The sequence below is a fragment of the Eptatretus burgeri genome, chromosome 14, assembly GCF_056783735.1.
Source record: "Eptatretus burgeri isolate ZD-2024b chromosome 14, Ebu_testis_v1, whole genome shotgun sequence".
Lineage (NCBI taxonomy): Eukaryota > Metazoa > Chordata > Myxini > Myxiniformes > Myxinidae > Eptatretus > Eptatretus burgeri.
Window position 1 is genome coordinate 14,907,064 of NC_140974.1, and position 5,166 is coordinate 14,912,229.

Below are 5,166 nucleotides of genomic sequence, written 5' to 3' on the forward strand. Positions count from 1 at the left end.
CTGATTGCTGCTCTCAGGTTTGTTTCTACATTTGCCCCCAGCCAATTTTGAATGGTACCACAAAGTTTCTTCGACCGCAGAGGAGTACTAAACCACCATTTGCAAAATTGTTATTATTACCTCTGCCACCGAAGGTGAAGGAGGTTGTTTTCACCCCTTTCTGTCTGTCTGTCTGTCTGTTTGAATGTTTGTGTAAAGGATATCTCAAAAAGTTGTGTACGGATCCGGATGAAATTTGGTGGGCAGGTTGGGTGTGTGACAAGGGCGAACTGATGACTTTGGTGAAGATCCGGATCCGGATCTGGCTACTGGAATTTTTAAAGCGATTCTTCACCATTGAGAGATAGTGCCAACAACGATATGTTGCACGATATCTCAAAAAGTTGTGGACGATTTGATTGAAACTCGGTGGACACGTTTGGTGTGTGACAAGGAAGAATTGATTCAATTTGGGTGAAGATCTGATACTTTTAAGTGATTCTTCACCATTGAGAGAGTGGGCTAAACTAATATAAAGCACAATATCTCAAAAAAGTTTTGGACAGATTCGGATGAAGCTTGGTGGACAGGTTGGGTGTGTGACCGTGACGAATTGATTCGATTTTGGTGAAGATCTGAATACGAATCTGGATATGATAATTATTTAATTTTGAAAGTGATTCTTCCCCATTGAGAGACAGGGCCAAAAACGATATAGTACTGTATAGCATGATATTTCAAAAATGTTTTGGGCCTGATATGTTCTCGTGGATCAGGCATTACGTGGCAGAGATATCCGCTCGACCGAGTGCCCTTCTAATTGTTATTACTATATTCCCAAAAGGCATAGAAACGACTTCGCTCCTCATTACACATAGCATGTGCAAGTCAAAGACAAACTGACTAAATAAGTACTGAACGAATTAATTTCAACATGGTATATATGTTTGAACTCTTGACCTCGTTAGACAGACAATGAAGCTCGTGCCAACAATTTTGTGAGACAGTGATAAACAATAGACCTTGCCAGCTCCACAAAGCCCATTTCATTATCCCCAACCTGTTGTGCGAGTAGGCATTCTGTCAACGCATCACAGGCATCGTTAAAATGCCCAGGACAGATATACAGCAATGCCACCATGGGCTTTAATGGCACTTTTCATGAATAATGGAGCAGCGAACAAGTTGGGCAAACAACGCCGAGTAGCTCACAGCACACAACAATGAGCAAAGGTGTTATACGTCGATGACAAACATGAAAAAAACCAAAAAAAAAAAAACCAACAAGCCATTGTCTATGTGGGTACCCAATGTCCACTTGGTATTCCTCATACAGGTGGCTCACAGGTTACACAGAAGATTGTATCAGGCTGAAAATGTAACGATCTACAAATGCTGCGGTGAAAATTACAATGCTCTCACGTGTGTGCATAAAAACAATCCACAGGTGCACCTGTCTTGTACCACGCAATACGTACAATCCACGCAATGCATGACCACGCATCCATCCCATAGACATGTCAACTACCTTGCTTGCGATGCCTGCAGCAGCTTTCTTCAAATAGTCTGGATTTATAAAGCAGCATTGCCGTCATGTGACCAGACTTGTAACTGTGCTCACTCTCACTGTAGATTCTGTGTGAACAAGAAGATAAGCCTGAGAATTGGCAAAATTTAAAGTCTTGCACACCTGCACATCACACCTGAAAATTTCAACACCAAAATGTTGTCGTTCACAGTTTTGGGAATGATGATGGAACCAAGTCAAGTAACATTCACACACATGAGTCACCGACAATGAGTAGGCCTAATTTCAACTCAATGGTGAAGGTGTTACTTCGTACGATTGATTAACTGCAGGTTCCCTTGCAAGGAATTTCAACGTTGGAGGAGGCAATTAGGCCATTGAAGCCAACGCAATGGTTGCCAACGTATGGTTGTTTGTCTTTGCGCTATCCTTTATAAACGGTGAACATCAAGCAAAGAAGCAGCATGTACCACTCGGTCGGGTGTGGCTCGGTTGGAGTTTGGGTTCGAATCGCCGACCTCACAGACTCGGAGAGATTGTTCCAACCATTATGAGCCTGGTTGTTTTTTTTAATCATGGGATAGTGCGAATGCAGTCCTCCACTATCACGACTTATATGGTCGAGTTTCCCCATATTTGGAGTAGTAGCAAAGGTTAACCCACCCAGAGTGCAATGAGTGGGCTTTACCCTGAGAGCACACTGCGTTGATGATCACAGTATCTCTCCCACCAGGTCAGTATCACTCGTTGAAGGAACCCTCCCTCTCCCAAAAAAGTGCAAATTAGTTGAGCAATGCATGAGTAATGTGTGTGTGTGTGCTTGGTGGTTTACACAAGAGCATTCATTACACATTGTTTTTCCTCTGTCTGACAGCTCCAAAGCACAGATGCTAATTGTTGGACCAGTCTCCCTCCCCAGCCACATTGATCTCAGCTTCAAGGAGGAGCTTCCACATAAATCACGTGCACAGGACTAGGATGGTCAGAGACACGATTTTACTTTTTGTGAATCATAAGGATATACCGATCCAAGGGGTGTAAACTTTTGAGCAGTGCCAAGCAGCTCTCCTGTCCGCACCTGCATCACACCCACACATGCTGTTGTATACATGATTGTGTATATGTTTGTACATGTGACGAAGGTGAAGCATCATGTCTTTTTATGCCAACACCCTTTTTGGTCGATTTCAAAGCTCAAGATGGTGTGCAAGATGTAAATTGAGTAAACCTTGTCATTCTTTTGCATGCAGCAATTGGAAGATGGTGGAAAGAACAGCGTGAACACTTGGTAGGAGATCGATGAGTGTCCGAGAGCAAACGTAGTTTGTAAAAAAGTCAGAGTATTAGCAGAAAATATCAAAAAAGTAAACAGAAGCAATAGTATCAAAAAAGGGGATATGGCAGAGACAAAAGAAGTAACAAACAAAAAGGAACAATGAGGAGCTGTACACAATGGAGGAGAATTCAGAAGAGATAGCAGTAGAAAAGGATGAAGATGTTGTGATGAATGAGATTGGCCCTAACAAAATACAACGCAAACTACTCGCAGCAATCAAGGATTTGAGGAACAGGAAAGTCAAGGAGGTTGATGAAGTACCAGCAAACGAAAGAGGAGGAATTAGGAGAATCATCCTTTATTCAGAGCTTGATGGAGTACTGCTCTCCCCTTGGGGCCGGCACCTCTGCCTTACACCCTGCCCTTCTTGATGTCGTGGAAAGTAAGGCCCTCAAAATCATTGGGATCTCCCGCTACGTAGCTGAGTGTCTCGGCCTGTTGCTTTCACATCGCAGACAGGTTGGTGTCCTCTGTATGTTAAAGCCTCCTATTTGGTCTTGCTCACTCAGTCCTCTCTTGGATCTGTCCCTTCCAGGTTTCTGAAAGGTGCACATGGTCTGCCAGTCACCATCTTCTTGTTAAACTTCCAAAGTAAATGCTCACTGCTCACCTCCAACCATCTGTTCCTCTTTTTTCTTGCATGTGGAACCAACTTCGCCACTCTGTTCAGTCTCATGCTTCCCTCCAAAGCTTCTACAAGAGCTGTACACCACTACCTCAGGTCTTCCTCCATCCAGAATTGTGATCTCTTCGACTCCAAATGACCCCAATCACAAGCACTCAACCTCATTTCTTTCCATTTGCTAGTTGGTTGGTTTGTTCCTTTTTTGTTTCATCCCCACTTTCCCCTTCCTCATCTTGCTGCGTTTCTGCATGTTCACCCCAACGTGTCCTACTCCCCCTTCCCTTGATCTCACGTTCACTTCTACTCTACTGTTGGTGTTTCCCTCTTTCCATTTTGTTACATTCCATTCTGCTTCAGCAATTCCACAAGGCTTGACCATGTTTCAAAAAAATAGAAGCAAACAGTGAACTTTCTGGCTTGAGTTGGAAGATTCATGTAAGACAGTGGAGAATATCTGAAGGACTTGAATATAAAAATTTGCATGATTCTCCTGTAGAAGAGTTTTCATGTCACAATATAAAGATTATCAAAAAATGAATCTGGTTGAACTTGCATCAAACATCATGTTAAAAATCTTTACTCAAAGCCTTGAGGCAAAAACGAATGAGTACAGAGGTAAAGATCTGTATTCCAAAAAGGATGTGGAAGAGGAGAGACAATTGAGATGGTGGGAGTGTTAAATGAGAAAAGTCTGGATCATCACCAAGGTTTTTCTATTTATTTTACTTTTTTGTAAATTTTGAAGTGTTTACCGAGGTTAACTGTAGATGTTTAACGAATTTAACTAGATGAAGTTGCTTCGGAGTCTCAAAATAATTAGTGACAGATGGCTGATCAAAGTATTGCACACAAATCAGACAGCATTGGTGGAAGTGACAGATGGGTTGGTGGAATTACAAGACAAGGTGTGAGACTGACATGCTCACTATCCCTGTTACTCTTCAACATGTACATGAAGGCAATAGTGAAAGAACCCCTGATGGAAATCCAAGAAGGTGTAAAAGTTGGAGGTCAAAGGTTAAACTAAGGCAGGTTTACAGCGGACAGAGCTCTGGCGGCCAATTCTGAGAAGGGTTTGCAGAAATTAGTGGAGAGCTTAAACTGGACAGCTGGGATTTTTGGAATGAGAGTCAAAGTGAAAAAAACAAAAACCATGAATATTTTATGGAACACTGGTGGAAAGGTCAACATCAATGTGAATGGACAATGTTGGTGCATGTCAGTCAGGTCACGTATCTGGACAGCACCTTAAATGGAAATTGCTGGTGCATGAAAGTTATTAAATTAAGAAATGGCATGCAGATGAAGTGGTTTTCAAACAAAGGGAAGATGGTACTCTTAATATGTAAGACTATGATATTGAAGTAAAGATATTGTTATGGTTGTGGAAATTCACAGAGCACCATATAGGTCCTTAGATCAGTAATGTCGATAAGTCTGTGTTAAGATAGATTTCCCCACCGATGTTTAATGGGAAATTATTCGTGTGCAGGGCTGTGATCATTGAGGAAGCCGTTTTTCTTTTGCTATCGTTATTTTGGACCAACCGCCTTTCAATCACCAGATCACCACAACGCCCAGCGCGCCACCATTACTACCACCACAAAGCGCCACCAACCACAACAACCACGATCACCTCAACCACTAACCACAACAACCACGCCACCTCAGCCACACCACCATTACTACCACCAAAAA

The 5,166-nt window shown here is 42.4% G+C and overlaps 1 non-coding gene across 1 annotated transcript; it reads right to left on the reverse strand.

Moving 5' to 3' along the window:
* Positions 1–2,081: 2,081 nt before the first annotated feature.
* On the reverse strand, positions 2,082–2,248 carry LOC147012697 (U1 spliceosomal RNA). Its single transcript, XR_015051454.1, has one exon. It is a non-coding gene; the product is annotated as a U1 spliceosomal RNA (small nuclear RNA).
* Positions 2,249–5,166: the final 2,918 nt, after the last annotated feature.